This window comes from Eptesicus fuscus, chromosome 8, assembly GCF_027574615.1.
Source record: "Eptesicus fuscus isolate TK198812 chromosome 8, DD_ASM_mEF_20220401, whole genome shotgun sequence".
NCBI classification, from domain to species: Eukaryota; Metazoa; Chordata; class Mammalia; order Chiroptera; family Vespertilionidae; genus Eptesicus; species Eptesicus fuscus.
In genome coordinates, this window is record NC_072480.1 from 88296772 (window position 1) to 88316576 (window position 19805).

At 40.8% G+C, this 19805-nt stretch overlaps 1 pseudogene; it reads right to left on the reverse strand.

The window, feature by feature from the left end:
• Positions 1–2320: 2320 nt before the first annotated feature.
• LOC103290351 (HIG1 domain family member 1A, mitochondrial-like) lies at positions 2321–2778 on the reverse strand (annotated as a pseudogene).
• Positions 2779–19805: the final 17027 nt, after the last annotated feature.

A 19805-nucleotide genomic window follows, 5' to 3' on the forward strand; every position in this document is an offset into this window, starting at 1 on the left:
GCGGAAAGCTATGAGATGTAATTTATTTCTCCCCGCTTGCTTTCTAAATATTAACTCTTTTGAAAAGTGATTAAATAGATTATGTAAATCATGGTCCTTGCATCCACTTTAAAGGTTAATCCTGCCATCATGTAGCCAGATAATTAATTTGTATTCATTCCCGAGCACTAATTCTTGGGGAAGCTAAGGTGTAATGGGTTGAGTACCCTATTATGGATGTTGCTCTGTGCTTGCCTGTGATAAAATTTGGAAGGAACAAATCTCAAAGCTTTGAGAACAAAAGTTCCTTAGGGCTATTGAGAGGCCCAGTGCATCATGGTATTAGAGCTACACTTTTTCTGAATGTTTGGAAATAGGTTTTACTGACTATTCTCCTATTCCTTGAGTTTTCTTAAGTGTCACCTCCCTTGTTAGGAAGCCAAGCCTGGTTTGGTTTGTAGAATCTGAGACAGCCCTGCTGCTTCAAACAGGAAACCTCACACACTTTCTGAAAATTCCAGGCCAGGAGAGACCTATAAGATGTTTTCATAGCTTCAACTGTCCATTGCTATGCCCTATGCTGCGCATAGCCATTGATTAGCCACCTCTACCTTCTCCCACAGAGTCAGCCACCAGCAGGGTAACTCTCCTGGGTTGCTTAAGAATTCCTCCTCACCAGCTGGCCTCTTCACTGTTTCCTGCTGCCAATGCCTCTTCTGTTTCCTCCTTTAGTCAGGGTGGGATGTGGAGCTCGAAGCTTTTCAATTACATGGGCCTGCTTTAAGAAAAGGAATATAAACATGTAAATTCAGAATTAGATACAAACATGAATATGTATTTTTAAAAGCTAATATAAACACCCAGAAAGTCATAAAAATAACATTATTTTTTATTATTTCACTGCCTGAAACAACTTTACAATACATTTTCCCTACATTTTTTGACTGTCTACTCTTTGATTACTTCTTTATATGACAGTTCTGTGATTTTTTTTTTCTATAGAGAATTGCAAGATAATTTGGTCTTTCCTCTACTACAGGTCATCAGAAATAGTTTTTCATTCATAGTTGGATTGAATAAAAGATACCAAATTCACACACTGACATGCTTGCTGTTTATAGTACTGCTTTAAGTTTGGGTCCTACAAACAGATTTAGGATAAACTCTATTTCATGAAATTCCCATCAAAAAAGAAAACATAGAGTTTATAGTTGGGTATGTTACATTACTGTGCATATTCCTGACAAGAGAAGCTTTCACTTTGATTAGGCTATTATAAGAATCAAATCCTCGGCTTCGTGTTTATTCACCTGATGATTAGAATTTTCTTACACTAGCTCTGACTCCAAACATTTATTTTTTACGTGTGTGTGTGTTCACTTACTTTAACAATACTACCTTTACCATGTTATCACCATGGAATGTAATTCAGGTTAGAATTTCGCAAGTGCAATAAAGTACAACTAAGTTTTTGTATAATGTATTTCCAGAGCTTGCTCTTGAATCATTTATCACTTCCATTATAGGTAATTTGTTTAGTTTAACATTTATGATTCTTACAGAGAAAATGAACATACTGCACATATTTAAAAACTGTTTTTCATTACCTTTGTGTTGGCACTTAAAATACATATATCTATTTCAAGGTGATATTTAAAATTATTCTAATATAGCAGCAGCAAAAATAGAATTCTGCAATTAGAAAAGAGCTAAAGTGAGATCCATAATTATCTTATGTTTACAAGTGTGACTCTAAAGTAAATACTACCTTCTAGCAGCTGTTATCAGCATGTTAGGTTTGGTTCAATCACACACACATGTTCAGTTGTGGGGAGGTTTGTAACATTATATGCCATGCACTGTTCTGAAAGGGTTCTTCAAGAGCCAACCAGCCCTAAAAACTGAAGTCCCCATTCAGTCCATAAGGCAGGCAGAAAAAAGTCAAATTAACGTGGCAAACAGGATTCCTACATAACATCAAAAGCATGTGAGATTCTGCAGCAACTGGGAGTACTTCAGGATTTGCATGTTCTTGCTTAGAACTAATTTCACCAGAAGAGTTTAAAAAGGTGGACATTTTACTACTATCAAGTGCATTTAAAAGTGACATGTTTCTTATGTGCTAACCTGACTCCCATGAATGACCTAGCTAGTGAACTAGTCACTAGTAATTTAGTCACCTGGCAAATCAAGCCTGCAAAAAAGGAAGCCAATGTCCAAATTAATGTATTATTGTCTGACCCTCTCAAATGATTTATTTTCAACATAAACATATAACCTCAATATGAGATATCTAACTATAGCAAACACCACCATCAAGACCAAGACAGCTTCTCTTCTTCTATGGTGTAGGTTTTGTCCAGAATTCCTTATACATGGCATAGCCCATACATTAGAAAAATCTTTTTTATCTTCAACTCAATAAAACAGCAATCATAGGTCTAGTCCAAATAATGGGTCTTACTTCCAACCCTATGCCTGTCTAGGCTCTTCAGTGAAATTATAAACTCAGTGATGGACAGGATTGTCTTTCTCCCTTTATAACCAAGAGTCATTGCTCCCACAACAAAACCTCAGGCTGCCACATGCATGTGGATCAGGTGAAGGGACATTTTAGTATCTCCGCTGTTCTTCAATTTATATAATCCATATGCAACGATTGCTGCCAAACCCGCCATTCCAATAGGGACAAATGGTGCCTCTCTAGCTTTTCGGATAAATTTAGATCCCTGACCTTCATCATATGAAGGAAGAGAAACATCTGTGTTGGTTGACATACTGATTGAAGAATCTTCCAAACCCAACAAGACCTCTCAAACTCCAGCCGGCTTCTCTGACTCCAAACATTTAGACATTTATTTATTCTCCACTATCCCGATCCTTTCCTGCCCTCTCACTGGAGAACTCTTTCATATCCAGATGTGATCTCTGGCCATGCATCTTCATCTGATGATGTTGGGTAAATCAGCACACTCAGTAGTAGGTATATTCTTAAAAAGCATTCCTACGTGGAATGACTATTCATGAAAATGACTGAAAACCATATTAATATACCCCACTAAACCCAGACTAAATGTATCCCCCAGTCAAATTCTCCTTAGCCAGGTCGCCAAAAGGGCCCTGGACATTCCAGGGCCAACTGATAAATGGGTTAAGTAGGGCAAAGGGGATGTTGGAATAAAGAGAGCCATCAACTCTAATTTCAATTAAAACATCCCCCCCCCATGAAATTTTACCAATCATATAATCATAGAAATACATTGTCAGTGTCCTTTGTAGGCTCTTGGAAAGGGGTCTTTGGGAGTGAGGAACCCCCATACTTCATCTGCACAGTGTATTTGTCTCCATGGTATTTAATATCATGGTGTCTGCTGGGGCAGAGTTTCCTATCTTTCCTTTACTGCTGGCATATTCCCCTACTCTCAGCAAACGTGTAGCACTGAATTGCATCTCTATCTCCTTGGACTCATTTCTTTTTGTATCTTCTCTTGAATTATTTCTCCCACCTTCTCCTAGATCTGTTCATTATCTCTAATCATCCCAGAGATTATCTCTAATCTCTAGGCACTCAGAAGCATCCCTCAAATCTTGCACCGTCTCCTGAAGCCACATCTGTTGCTTTGTATCCACGGCCTCCATGATTGGTGAATGTCTCAGGCAGGGTGACAAACAACCCAGACCCTGGCTGCCAGTCGCTGGATGTTCGTTCCTCCAGGGCTTCATCTTCTACAGGCCTATGGAGCTCTCTGGTTTGGTGCCAGGAACTGCAGCAGCAATACCATTTGGGACCCTGGGAAGGCCACTTTAAGTCTATTTTGCCTCTTTTTTAGTTGTAACCCATCTATGAGGCTACTCAGCAAAAAACACTGACTTTCTCCCATAGTCCCTCCCAGGCTCCTTAACAAACAATAAGGACAGAGAGAACTTTGAGTAGAATATTCTAAACTTTACACTTATTCCTGCTTTTGAGATAATTTCCTTCCTCTTAAGAGATCATTTCCTTCCTCCTGGGTTTTCCATTTTGCAGACTCATTCTGGTCTTGTTAATCTCTTCAAAATTTCACTCATTCTTGCAGACAATAGAGCTGCATTCAAATAGCATCAAGACATCAGCACTCCAGGGAATCTTGGGGTGAAGATGGAGGGTTGGTTCCTGAGATGACCTGTTATGTCTTATATCCAGCAATAGTCTAGCACGAATGTCCACAAATTAAGTGTTTAATAAAAACTCAATTCTCTTTTCTTCCTATTCCCATTTTTTCTCTTTATCTACCTTCTAAATATAATCCAATCATAGGTTTGAGTAATTAAGTTAATTAAATGGCCACCACTTGCTTAAACAACAGTATCTATTCCTGGTTAGCTAATTTATTTTGAAGCAAATTAAACATTTAGAAATGTGGTTCATGTCTCTGTCTCCATATTAACCTTACCTTGTGCATAGGAGATATGGGTTCCAGCCAGCCAGACTCTTTTTTTTTTTTTTTTTTTTTTTTTTTTTTTTTTTTAATATATTTTATTGATTTTTTACAGAGAGGAAGAGAGAGGGATAGAGAGTTAGAAACATTGATGAGAGAGAAACATCGACCAGCTGCCTCCTGCACACCCCCCACTGGGGATGTGCCCGCAACCAAGGTACATGCCCTTGACCGGAATCGAACCTGGGACCCTTGAGTCCGAAGGCCGATGCTCTATCCACTGAGCCAAACCGGTTTCGGCTAGACTCTTGCTGTAACTTGATCATTTCAAGTAATCAAATTTAGAGAGACATACATCTCTCAGTTAATCATACCTAACTTTGGTTCATTGCATTGCAACTTTTAAAATACGTTCTAAAATTTCTAATCTAGGCCCCACAATAAACAACTCAATGAGGTAGGCAGGGAAGGGTAATAATAATTTCCATATTATTTAGTCAACAAATATTGAGTGTGTGCCATGGATGTGCCTCACACCATTCCAGTCACTAAGGAACAAAGAGGAATGAAATTTAGTCCCCGCTCTTATCATATTGGGGGACCATTGTTCAGATAAATGGACTGATTTGCTCAAAGCTATGTGGGTCTTTGGACTTTCTCATTGCCTTTTCTACAACAGGTGCCCGGAGTAGGAGTTTTTTCAATAGAAGAGTCCCAGGGCGAGGCTGACAAAATGCAGGATGTGTCAGGAGGACCTGTCAAGGACATAGTAAGTACTCCTAAAATGCATAGGCCCAAGGTGACCTTGCACTCTGTATTAGTTTCCTATGACTTCTGATTACCACAAACTTGGAGTTTTAAAACAACAGAAATTTGTCTGCTCACAATTCTGGAGACCAGAAGTTTGAAATTAGTATCACTGGCCAAAATCAAGGTCTCAGCAGGCTGCACTTCTTCCAGAGGATCTAGGGGAGAATCTGTGCTTTGCCTCTCCTAGTTTTGCATGGCCACTGGCGTTCCTTGGCTTGTGGCCACGTCACTTCAGTCTGCAGGGCCAACATCTTTAAATCACTCCCTGCTTAATCTTCACACCACCTTCACCTGAGCATGCACGTGCTTGTGTGTGTAAAATTTTCCTCTGTCTCTCCCTCATGAAGACATTTATGATGGCATTTAGGGCCCACCTGGGTAATCCAGGATATCTCCTCCACCCCAAGATCCTTCATTACATCTGTAAGGATCACTTTTTCCAAAAAAGAGAACATTTATAGGCTTCTGGGATAGTTGGGGGCCATTACTCAGCAAACTAAAGTACACTTTGAGAAGTGGCCACAAATGTTTATCTTTTAATCTCCAGATGAGCCCCACTCAGTGGCCAGAACACTGGACTCAAGAGAGAGCTGGGAAAACCCAGTCCAAAGGAGGCCCAGAGAGGGAAGGGCCTCTCACAGGTTACTTGAGCGAGCTAGCAGTCACGAAAGGATCTAGCCTCTTGCTTTTTGGTCTAGAGCTCTTTTTGCACACAGGTTCTTAACTATGATCAGGAATGGGCACTCTGTACACGCAGGCCCCCTGCCCTCTGCTCCCACTCCCCTTTCTGGCCTCTCTCCAAAGGCCTATCCTGACCAACTCGCTTCCTCAACTACTGTTGCTGGAGGAGGGGCCATAGGAGGTGGGGTAGTAGGTTCCAGCCTGGTCAGAGTAGGAGCTGGGCCTCTGACAGTAGGGAAGGTTCCTGACCTGGTTCCAGTGAGATACTTCCACCTTCAAGCTTCCCAGGGGATTGATTTCAGTGCTGCCAAGGCTGACAAGAAGCCAGAGTGAAGGCATTGCCACATCTCATTAGAGCCAGACTCCAAAATCAGGGCTCTGTGAATGCAGACACAGAGGGGCTTTCAAGTGGAAATCCAGAACTGCTGAAGGTGTTGGTTCTATAAAAGGATATTTCCTCCCAGTGACTAATTAGACGGATTTTCTAGAAGTTTCATGTTGCGCAGCATAAAAGGCAAGCACTAGTGGACTTGCCTAAAAGGATAAACACACCTGAAAGAAACCTCATCTTCTCCAATTCTCTGGCCCAGATGTCTGCTAGCAGCCTAGCCATGCCTTGCAAGCCTGGAAGTGGTCAGGCATTCTCCATTGTTCCTGATGTGCCATGGGCTGGAAAACCTTAGATACCTTATCTCTGCATTTCATCTCACATCAGTCCCTCCCTTTTCATCTTCACAGCCCTATTTCTGGCCCTCATTGACTTCTTCCCTCTCTATTTTAACTACAAAAATAACATAAGCTTCTTTCAGAAGGTGCCAAGAGCCAAAAATGCAGCTCTAGATACTGAAGAAGACAAGGAAACAAATTTTCCTGTAGAGCCACCTGGATTTTGGCCCAGTGTCACAGATTTTGGACTTCTGACCTCCACAACTGTAAGACAATAAATGTCTGCTGTTTTAAGTCACAAAGTTTGTGGTCATTTGTTACAGCAGCCATAGGAAACTAATACAGGTTGTTTCTAACTTTTTGGACTTGTAAATATTTCACGACCTCCTACCTCTTGACAGGAACCCAGGACTCCAATCTCCCCTGGCTTCAGTCTGTCCCACATGGTCACTCCGTTCCAGGGTTTTTTAAGGACTCCCCACTTATGAAAAATAAAGTCCAAATTATTTAGTTCAGAGGCCCTCCAAACACTAACCCTAACCCACTTGTGAGCCTTAAAATAGACTTTTCTGTGACCGCCCCCCCCTCCCCCCAACACTTTCTATGTTCATTATTTGGCTCACAAGGTTTTCTATATATGAAATGCCTTCCTTAGCCCATCTGTGATAACGGTACTTTAAAGCTCCAACTCAAATGGGATCTCTCCCAAAAAGGCCCTTCTCTGTCCTCAGCCCACCCTCAACAAGATGTGATCTTTGCCTTCTTTGAACATGCATAAAATTTTGCATCTCTTTTGGGGCAAAATATCATTTCTGCCTTATATAGGAATTATAAGTTTACATACTAAAGACCTAGCACTTAAATGATTTGCTGAATTAATTGCTCATTAAATATTTGTTGAATTGATCCATGCTAGAGAATAAGACCCACTTCCTAATTGTATTATAATTTGATGCCCATGATGAGATGGAAACACCATTGATTTTAACAATGAAAGACAGTCATGGGAAAGGGGGGCAAGTAAACGAAGGGCAGAGTAAACACACTAGCTTAAATTATGCTTCCAGTTTTTCAGATATTATGCCTGTGTTGTGCCGTTAGAGATTCACAGGGATAAACATGGTGGTGATCCATGAGAAAAGAAGTTGAGAATATTTCTGATTCCAGACTCAGTAGTGATTCCTCTCTCTGATTCCATCATTGAAAATGCTAGTGCCATCCAGGCTGCATTTACAGGAGTGCAAGTCCAGCACAGGAGGGGATGGTCTCATGGCTCTTTCAGATGCACCTTCTGCGGGAGGTTTGATCAATGTGGTCACTGTTTCCTAGACCCAGTGAAATGCCAGAATAACCAGGGATGCTGCAAAAATACAGATTTCTAGATTCTACCTCCAAGAAATTCTGAATAAAAAGGTTAGGGAAGAGCCTAACCAGCACAAATTGTTTGAGGCTCATTGGTCAACACACATACACACACACACACACACACACACACACACACACCTTAAGGTTGTTTCCAGTTCCTGAATTCTATTATTCAAAATATTGTGTCCAGTTTCTGGTTCTGTGGTCTCAAGCTGCCAGCTTACCACCTCTGCTGGTTCTCACCACAGTCAGTCCCAAGTTTTGGTCTTCGATGCTCCACCTCTGGGAAAGGGAGCACCTATAAATTGCCCAACGGGTAAGGCTTGGGGTTTTAACAACTGGTTATTTTAGAGTTAGTCACTCAATGCACCAAGCCTCAGTTTCCCCATCAGTAATGAAGGTTGTAACTCACAAGTCCAGCCACTCAATTTATTCCCCAGATATGAATGGAACGCACCTATGATGTTATCACAGCAGAGGAGCCACCAAGAATGCACAAGTGTTTGCAGGTGGTCTGAGTACCTGAGGGTGAGAAGATCCCAGATGTCAGTGGCACAGATAGGACTGGTATCCAGTCAGAGCTGACCTTGTACTCTAGAAGGACACATGAATGATTAAGAGTCTTGTGGCCCATAACCCTTTCCTCATCCCAGAGGCAGGAGTAGTGTGAGTCATTCCCAGGGCTCGGGGTGGAAGAGCCAAAATGGTGGAGGGAAGCTCAGGCAGGGAGCAAGATGTCCTGGCCCTCTGGCTCTGCCCATTCTAATTTCAGAGATTTACTGTTGCCTTCTAAACAAACAAAGCCATTGGAGCTTGGAAAGCCCAGTTAGGACAGACGACCAGGAGGAAGTCATTTTTCAGCCTTAACACTATTTGTTTATCATGTGTCTGTTGTCATTAACCCCTAAGACTGAAAGCAGACTAGTCCATTTCATTTTCCGATGATCTAGTTTATGACATCGTTAAAATTAATTGAGTGCTCATCTTAGCATATAATGAGCTGGCCTTGTGGCTGAGGCAGTGTTCCTGGAAAAATACTGGCACAGGGTCTGAGTGTGTTCTCCCTGTGAGGGTGGCCTGGGTCCCACAAGGTCACTGGATCGTAGTCAGGGCCGCCGTGTGGTTACGGTGAGCACACCTGTTCTCAGCACCATTGATCCTCGGTAGATGTTACCACAGGGCTGAAGCAGTGCTTGGAGTTGGAATAGAGAGAGTAAGACAATGGGTACTTTTATTTCTTTTGGATTAGAGTAATTGGAGAGTTTCTGTTCAGGATGATGACAAAGTTTTGGAAATGATGGAAAAGTTTGGTGGTGGCTAGCTGCACAATATTGTTGAATACTTAATGTCACTAAATTGTGTATTTAAAAATGGATACAATTTAGTGGGTAAATTTTATGTTATGTACATTTTACCACAATTTTTTAAAATGTAAAGTAAGCTTCCACAGGCTAATCCAATCATAGGGAGGGAGGGAATTACACACATTTGTGAGGGGGAGCAGAGTTTGCACCCTCAAATATGGCTTTTTGGGGGTATTGATTATTTAAGCAGGCTATTTTCAAGAAACAAAAGACTCAGGAAGAAACTTCAACATTCTCCCTAGCTGCCTAAAAAGTTTTAGAAAGAGGACCTGCTCCAGCATGGCAGCTATTAGCATAGATAATTATGGCTTAATATGAACTATTGTGAGTGACAGGGAGAAGCCAAGAAAGGCCTATTTGATCAAAATCCTCTCTGTGTCCTATTGTTGAAGATGGCCCAGCAAACACTTGTTTACCAAACATTTGCTTTACCATCTCTGCGTGAATTGCCTTTCTTTCCTTTGAAACCCCAAACACCCCCTTTCTTCTTAACTCAGATGGCATATAAGTATTAACTGCCTAATATATCCTCGCTGGCCCATATTCTTATGGAACTCTTGTATGTACACACATAATTGAATTTGGTTATTTTCTCTTGTTAATCAATTTGATTGTCAGACCAGCCAGAACTAAGAGGGAAAAGTGGGGGGAAATCCCCCCCCCCCACTTGCCACCTATTCCCTCTTAATTGCAAATGTCACACTGAACAAGTGACTGTCCCTTCTGTAGGGTTGACTCAACTTGGGGGTAGTGACTAAAGCTGCCTCTTGTAGGAACCATACAGGAGCTTATGCTCAATCTAATTCTGGGGCACTTGGAGTCTCTTTAACTCCTAATAATTCAGTATGTTTTGGAAAGACTTGAGTGCCTTTTATCTTCCAAAAGGTGGACTTAAGAGTTAGTCTCTGGGGTAGACCACTCTACCTTTCCTATGGAAATGTTAAATCATTCATCCCAATTGGTGTGGGTATTCAATAAGTATTTTTGAATGTCAACTTCCCTTTTTTTCTTTCACTTCCAGAACTGAATCCTTCAGTGCAGAGCTGGAAGAGGGAAAGGTTTTGGATATCTGGCCCAGACTCACTTTTGTCTGCCATACTTGGGCCTATAATGTCTTCACCACCCAGAGTTCAGAGACATAGAATCTCAAGGTTGGAGGAGTCCTAACAGGTCTTGTTTACCACCCATGTGATGCCTGTTACATGGTCAAGTCTGTGGTCAGATACATCCAGTGCGGCTCCTATGTTTGAGAAAGGTTGTCCCTGTGACCATTACTCACCCTGTCTCCTCAGAGAATCCCTCAAAATTTCAGACATAAGTGAATTTTTAAAGCATCTTGCACCAATCCAGAGACTTATAGTTCTACTATCTCTGTATTGGGTTTAGACTGAGTTATTTTAACATTTCAGGTAGTTATTTTACGTTCAAAAAATTTCAGTTCAATTCACCTTTTTGACTTGTATTTTCTAGCTGGCAATTGCATATGGAAGCTGAGTCACCTCCTGTGCTCCCAGAGCCTGCTGGCTGTTTCCAAGATCTCACTCATTATTCAAACCACTGCTCATTCACATGAATACCAAAAGCAACACTTGATGGTTGTGGAAGATTTTTATCTTCATAGGTCATGAAATATATCAGGATACATTCTGTTTATCACCTACAATGAGGATTTACAACTGCCTAAGTGTTATATTTCTAGCCACTGTGTTCTGAAGGAGAGCAGCCTCTTGTCCTGAGTTAAGGACAACTTCTTTATTCACATTGAAAATGATAGCAAATAAAGGGCAAGAATCTTTTAAAATCCCACTTCTAGTATGCTCAGAAAGGCAATCTTATTGAAATAAGACCTTTAAAGTGTTTCCTTTCACTGTCCTTTCAGGAAGATATTTCACAGATAAGCACAGACACTCTGAAATGCTGCCTGGTCTGAGATCTTTTATCTATAGCTTTAGAAGAACAAAGGGTATGACATATGGAAACGAGAAACTAGCTGTGGGAAGGCATGGCTAGGAATGTAAATTATAGAACTGGTTCTTAGCTCAAAATATCTCTGGTTGATTTCTACCCATGGAGTATGATACTTAGGTACAGGATAGAGATTGCATGTGGGACAATAAGAACAGATGTGATTCCTTGATAGTAATGCACAACTATGGGCTTTGCAAGTCCCAGCCCTTGACCAAAGCCACACTTATAAAAGAAATGAAGGAGGTGTAATTTTATTTTACACTAGATGCCCAGTGCGCGAAATCGCATGGCCCCGCCCCCTCCCACCAGCGCCGTGGGAATGACTCTCCCCCCCCTTCCCCCCACCCCATGCACGCCTCACTGTGCATGCAGCCTCATGGTGACCGGTCTTTGGTTGTAATGGCGTGATGGCCCTGGGATTTTTATAATAGAGATAGTCATGGTTGACATGGATTGAACTCCACCCTTCTTCCCTCATTTCAGATATTGAAGTCCTAATCCCCAGTATCTCAGAATGTGATCATTTTCTTGGAAATGGGATCATTGCAAATGTGATTAGTTAAGATGAGTTCATATTGGAATGGAATTGGCCCCTAATCCAATATGACTGGTGTCCTTTTAAAAAAGGGAAATTTGGGCACAGAAAGACATGGGGAGAGGAAAAACGATGTGCAGACACAGGTAGAAGACAGCCATCTCCAAGGAATACCAAAGATTGCCAACAAATCATCAGAAGCTAGGAGAGAAACATAGAATAGATCCTTCTCTCTGTTCAAAACAAGCCAACAGGCCCAAAATGGAGTTGCTTATACTAAGCCCCATGTCACCAAACCGAGACAACTTAATAAGAGTTTTGGCTGTCCCAGAAATGAAATCTCAAACCAATCCATTGGGAATCACCTGATCAGCACCATTAGGTAATCTTCCTGGTAGACCCTTACCATCCCTCTGAGGAAAGTAACCTTGCAATAATCAACCTGCTTTTTTGGGGGGGCCTAGTATAACTTCCCCGTTCCTGCTCCCTCTGCTTACAAAAGTCTATTTGTAAAGCTGCTTTCTGTCTGCTAATGGGATGCTGTCTGATTCATGAATCACTGAATAAAGCTAATAAGATCTTTACAATTTACTCAGTTGAATTGTTTTTTAACACCACACAGCTCTCAGAAAGAACCAGCCCTATTAACACCCTGATCTCAAACTTCTAGTTACTAGAACTGCAAGAAAATAAATTTCTGTTGTTGAAGCTGCCTGGTTTGTGGTCCTTAGTTGTGGCAGCCCAAGCTGATTAATAATACAGCAGTCAAGGTGACATCATCCAGTGCTGTACATTGTTTTGCAAAGAGTCATAGAGGCTGTAATATCTAACAGTGCATGTTTATTTTCAAAGCGTTTATGATTAGAAATGTTTCTTAACATCTTGATTTCTAGCATATTGCTTATATACACTCCTCACATACACATGCAGACTTTTATACAATTCATAGAATCTTTCTCTATTCCTGATTCCTGATGTTTGGGATTCTTATGCTCAGTCCTTGAAAATGACTCCAAAAACTTCCGAATCTTGACATCTCAGTTCTATCACCTTAAAATATCACATCCCAGACACTTTTTATGGCATCCCCTACCCCAGGCATCCATATCTGACCACCCTAGACCTACCTTGAAGAGCTCCTTGCACACCTCCATCATTTTAAAACTTTTGAGATAAAGATCATATTTATTCCTCAAAATATGTATACATATTCCAAGGTAATTTATGAATAAGTTAACAAAACTTTGCCCTCACTATAGAACTTATTAATTACATTTTTAGTGAGAATGATATGATTAAATATACTTGATTATTTTAGAATTCATTGGTTTAATACTTGTGATACAGCGATTCTAATTCAGATTATGGGTTCAGTTCCCTCTCTCCCTCCCTCTCTTTTTCTCTTTCCTTGATACTCAGCTTTATTGCTTATTGAAGCTGAAAAAGTTCCCTTCAAAGATGCATAGAACCAGATGGAAGAAGTGCCCCTTTAGATGCTCATTTTCATTCTACTCCACTGATTATGCAAAGGTTTTTGTTTAAATTCTGCTGCTAAATTTCATCTTCTCTGATGTCAATCATTGGCTCTTCCTAACTCATCACAAGGTGTTTCATTTTTGTACTTTTAACAATAGGTTCAGAGTACACTAAAGCTTTTCAGAAGACTTTTCAACAGATCTTTGATAGTTTCTTTAAGTGTATGAATATGAAAAATTTTATAGGTGACACACAGATTTTTTTTTCAGGTAAAAACAAAATCACATAAACTTGGATATGTTTCCAAATATCCACTTTCAAATTGTTCTTTGCATAACATGCATCTCCTCCTTTTTTTTTTTTTTTTTTTTTGCATAAAAAGCATTCTCCCAGATTGGCTAACTTCTTTTCAAACCCAATAGATGCTCTCTGACTTTTAAAATACTCCATGATATGGGCAGATTTGATTACTCAGGGAGTAAGAAAAATGCCAGCTCTTCCATTTTCTTGACATTCTCTTGTGTTTGCATTGTTACCACCTTCAATGGACTATTTGGACTGTTTGGACATTTTCAAGGTGAGAGTTTTCTGTGGTAAAGACATGGGAAATTCCTTGAAGAAAGTGTTTTAAGCCACTCATTCATTTTATAAAGAATAATTTAGTTAAATCTAGATAACAGATTTAACTAAATTAATCTGTTAAATATTTTTACAGGTTAATTCCACTTAACCAGGAACGTGATGGCTCATGGCTAAATGAGGGCTGTCATCAACCTCCTTGATCAAAGAGTCTCCACTCCTTTCTTACGAAGCTGGGGACACTATAGGAGTCCCAGCATTGGGCACATCTACAGTAGACTAAATGAGGATGCTAATTCTAACATATATAATAGTATTAGTTAAGTTAAATATCTTTATTTTTAGATAAAAGTAATATAAATAAAAGTTCTAACATTTTCTTCTGTACCCCAGCAGATCAATGCTGAGCGCCCCATTTTGGAGATCACTGATCTGAAACAAGAAGATCACAGGACCCAGAGAAACCCAGAAAAGTCCTTGTTTAGGGGAGGGTAGTAGGAAGGGCTGTGAAATCCTATAATACTTTTTATTAGATTCTTCCCTATTGCTTACATAGCTTTGGGAAACACAGGGTGACATGGATCACCATTGTTCAGCCAAGGACACTCACAGTGAGACATTCAGGTCACGTCTAGGATGTCCACTAGTGGGACCATCTCTGCTATATTACCTTCCATTTTCATAAAGCTGTGCTGTCCTTGTGTTATGGCTCCAGCGGGGCTCTTAAAGCTGAGCCAGAATATCCAATGGCAAACAACTTACCAAGTCCATCAGACTCATTTGTTAGGATTTCTTTCTGGTCAATTAAAAAATAGCTTTCAAAAGCACTCATAAAGGTTTTTTCCAGGGCTCATAAGGTAATGTTCAAACTGTCTCTGATGATTTCTTAACCACGATTAAGCAAAACAAAATAAAAATCTTGCTATTTCCCAGAGCCTTGGGAATATCACAAATGCTGTTGAGGTTCCAGTAAGTTGGAAATGATTTTTACCCTTTATTTTTCTCTCACACACACACACACACACACACACACACACACACACACACACACCCCTATATTGGTTTGTTTCTAAGTGGTGTGTAAGGGGGAAAAAATCATTAAGTATATGTACCAATGGGTAGAGGTAATCAGTTTTAAATACTTCATGCAATGTGACTTGCAAGTAACAAGATTCTAACTAATAATTTTTTGAAAAGAGATACCATAGAAGAAAATGTGGTCCAAGCTGCTCCTGCTTCAGTTTCACCTGGTGAGGCCCTCCCCCAAGATTCTGATGTAACAGAGTAGCTCCAGGGCTTCCTCAACTGATTCTTATGGCCCCTGAAATGTAAGAACCATTGATCTCGGCTGTGCGTCAGTGCAGATAAAGATGTCAACCCAAGTATGCACACACTGCAGATCTGCTGCCCCAGAAACAAGGGCTTCTTCCTTCCAGATCCATTCACAGCTTCTGTTCGTGACATAATACCGTCTGAGGGTCTGCAGTTACTGCAACAATGAAGCTGTTTCTTCCAGACTCTTGGCTGTCACTCTCCTGACAGGGTGGCTGTGTCACATCCCATTAGGTTATGTGGACGAGCCATGGCACTGGTCATGGACTGACACACATTGGGGCAGAAGCTTGATAGGACAGGCTGAGTCAAAGCAAAAGGATAAAAATGAACTAAGATACAACTTTTCTAGACACGCTTCTCAAACAAAACCAACTCGGGGAAACAGAACTTCGGGGCCAGTGTGGTCACTGATGGAGATAAAGCCTGGCAGGTCTGGGGCTGGGATGTCAGAAAAATGGGAACAATGATAGTTGATCCAGAACCCTGTTTCTTTGACATGGATTTCCCAACTTGTGTTCTGTAGAGCACCAATTCTACCGGATACTCCAGGAACAAAGGGTCTCATGGTTAAAACGCTTTCTTGGATATTCTAAATCCTTTTATTTATTCATTTTGTAAAAAAAAAATCCTATTTTGAAGTAAATATTGGCTCATAGGAAGTTGCAAAATAGTACAAAATTGTCCCATGTATCCTTCACCCAACTACCCCCAGGAGGACAGTTATGTAGCTGTAGTACAGTATCAACCAGGAAATTGACACTGACACATTATTATACACTGAATTACAGGCTTATTTAGTTTTCCTCACTTTTTACATGTATTCATTGGTGTGTGTATATAGTTCTATGCAATTTTACCCTATGAATAGAATCATGTAACCATGACCAAGATACAGAACTATTCCATCACCACAAAGGGGTTTCCTTTGCTCCTCCTTTGTGTTCACACCCCTCCTGTCTTCTGGCAACCACTAATAGGCTCTTCATGTTTGTAATTTTGTCATGTTAAGAATGTTATATAAATGAAATCATATCATATGTAACTTTTTAAGATCAATTCTTTTTTAAAATATATTTTTATTGATTTCAGAGAGAGAGAGAGAGATAGATAGAAACATCAATAATGAGAGAGAATCATTGATCGGCTGTCTCCTGCACACCCCCTCCTGAGGATCGAGCCCACAACCCAGGCATGTGCCCTTGACAAGAATCAAACCCAGGACTCTTTAGTCCACGGGCCAATGCTCTATCCACTGACCCAAACCAGCTAGGGCTAAGATCAATTCTTTTCACTTGGCATAATACCCCTAAGTTTGGTCCAGGTTGTTGGATGTATCAATAGCTTATTCTCCTATATTGCTGAATAATTAATATTCCTTGGTATGGATGCACCACAGTTTGCTTAACTATTCATCCAATGGAGGATATTTAGGTTGTTTCTAGTTTCTGACTATGATTAAAGAGGCTATGAACATTTGTGGGTCTTTATATCAACATAAATTTTCAGTTCTTCAAGATAAATGCCCAAGAATATATTTGCTTGGTATAGTAGCTGCATGTTTAGTTATATAAGAAACTACCAATGTACCATTTTATATTCCCACCAGGATCCAGTTTCTCTATATCTTCCCCAACATTATCATTGTTTTTTATTTTTTTATTTTATTTTAGCTGTTCTAACAGGTATACAGTGGTATTTCATTGCAATTTTAATTTGCAGTTCCCTAATGGCTAATGGTATTGAATATCTTTCTTCATGTCTTTATTATTCATCTGTATCTCCTCTTTGGTGAAATGTCTGTCTATGTCCTTTGCTCATTTTATAATTGAAAAATTTTTTGTTTTATTTCCATTGAGTTTAAGAGTTTTTTCTATATTCTTGGTTCAAGTCCTTTGTTAGATATGTGGTTTGCAAATATTTACTCCCAGGCTGTAGGATACCTTTTCATTCTCTTAATTGGATCTTTCACAGCACAAAAGCTTTTAAATTTTGATGACATCCAATTTACTTTTTCTTTTATGGATTGTGCCTCTGGTGTCATGTCTAATAACCTTTTACCTGGCCCTTCGTTCTGAACATTTTCTCCTATGTTTTCTTCTGGAAGTTTTACTTTTACATAGAAATATATTTAAATGTAATATAAAGTTCTAGCTTTGCATTTAAGTCCATGATCTATTTTGAGTTAACTTTTATTTAAGGCATGAAATTTAAGACGATGTTCAATCTTAATGTTTTTTAACAGAGTGAGGGCTAAAGTTCTATAATCAAAGATATCTATTTTTATTTTATTTTAACTCAAGTTCCCTAAATTTGGCCATCTATTCATGCAGCAAATATTTATTGGGCATGATCTGTATACAGGCATGGGGTTGGGAATTGGGATATGGGTAGAATTTCTGTTCTTTATGAATAATGTGAATGCACCTAATTTCCACAACACTCTCTGAACTGGTTTTTGTGGAAATCCTTTGGAAAATTCTGCTTTAAACAGCAGGGAGACTCAGAGACTGAGTCAAATACCAGTGTAAGCAATGAGAGATGCAAAACCAGAACAGATGTAAAATCAAAACCAAGCAAAAGCCAGCATCTGTGGGAAGCCTGGAGTCAAAAGCCAAAAGGGTAGAAAAAGGAGAAAGGGCTCAGGAGCTGGGGAGAGAATGCCAGGAACAAGACACGTTCTGGTGCACTGTGGCTGTCTGCACCCTGCCCCCTTCTCCACATTTAGGTCTGGTTATAATCAGCTATGATATATGTATTTGTACACATACATACAAATATGTATGACACACAACACACATACATATAGTACACTTAACACACGCACACGTAATACTTACATACTTACATACTTACATACACTTAAAAATTTAAATCAAAAAGGTTTTCTAGTCCATACCAGTTTGGGCTCAGCAGCCCTTACTAGCATTTATCTAGCATTCCCAGATGCCTCACATCCTCCCCCATCATTAATGAAGCCCCCATGTACTGCCCAATGCGCCTCAGATGGCGGCTGCCCAGCCAACGCCCGAGGTGCAGGCAAGCCTCAGATGTCAGCTGCCCAGCTGCCCAGGGCCAGCCCAAGACACAGGCAAGCCTCTGATGGTGGCTGCCCAGCTGCCCAGGGCCAGCCCGAGGCATAGGCAAGCCTCAGATGGTGGCTTCCCAGCTGCCCAGGGCCAGCCCAAGGCACAGGCAAGCCTCTGATGGTGGCGGCCCAGCTGCCCAGGGCCAGCCCGAGGCATAGGCAAGCCTCAGATGGTGGCTGCCCAGCCGCCTAGGGCCACCTGAGGCTCAGGTAACCAGGGCCGGCCAAGGCTTGCGCTGCCGGCAGTGGCAGCAGCAGAGGTGTGATGGGGGTGTTGCCTTTCCCTGATTGCCGAGTCGCCTCCTGCCCCTGAGAGCTCCCAGACTGTGAGAGGGGGCAGGCCAGGCTGAGGGACCCCCCCCCTCCAGTGCATGAATTTTCATGCACCGGGCCTCTAGCGCATATATATATATATATATCCATAAAGCAAGAATGACCCCCATTTCTTTTTCACTATATACCTAATAGAGGGAAGGTGATAAATACACAAAGTAGATTTGGTGTTGAGTAGGCTTAGCTGCAGGCTGCTGGTCAGACTGAATGAGAAGGTCACAGTTTTCAGAGAGCCCTGGAAGACATGGTCTTTCCCAGTGAGTGAGAATACCCCTTGTATTCTTCCTATTCCAGCTCACAGTGGTAGCACCTCACATGGATGCTGGTGTCAAGGGTGCTGCTGACGTTGCTGGCTCTCACTCTTCCTACACCGAGGGTACTTGTGTCCCAGTTACACTGCCCCCAATGCATATAAGTTTTGGTAATTTATCTCTGTTTTATGCCTCTCTTTTTCTCTAAGACATGGGCATTGGTCCCTGGGGCTGGCCTGAAATATAGTGTCCATTATTCAGTCACCTTTCTCTCTTACCTTGACTCATAGTGTAAGAAGTAAAGTGTGCCCCACTTGACTTCCTAAGGCACATCAGCCCCTCTTGCAAACGGACTTCCTGTCATTTAAAAATGCCCTTACTTATCTGAAGCATAGTTCTGGTTCTGGCCATTTACAAAAGAACCAGCTAGTCCCAATTTATAAGAAAGTAATTCTAAAAGTAAGTTGGTAAGACAGTCATTTAGAATTTGGGCCTCATATTTCATAGCTAAAAATTGCACATTATGGCAAAGTTTTCAGGCCAGCCCACAAAAGCCTACTTATCCTAAATGCAACTGAACTGAGGAAATAAAGCTATCACAGCCTAGCCACACAGCAATGTGTTTCCATTGGAACACATGTCTTGTACCAAATGGGAAGCCAAGAAGACAGAGTGAAATAAATCTTGAACTTAAATCTTTCTAGTTGTTGGGATGTTGTGTCCAGTAAACAAAGCCTCTGAGGGTGAAGAAATCTTGGATGTTGATGTTCATGGAGTCATTTATCAAATCCAGCGAGCTTCCAAAAAAAGGTGTAAAGTTATAAGTTAGTTCTATGGAAGTAGAGCCTCAATTTAATACCACTTGCCAACGTACTGCAACATCTATCATCCTGGGATGAGGTTGAAGACCTTAAATCAAGAGAGGATGAAGGCACCCCTGCTGGGGTGGCACCTGGTTCT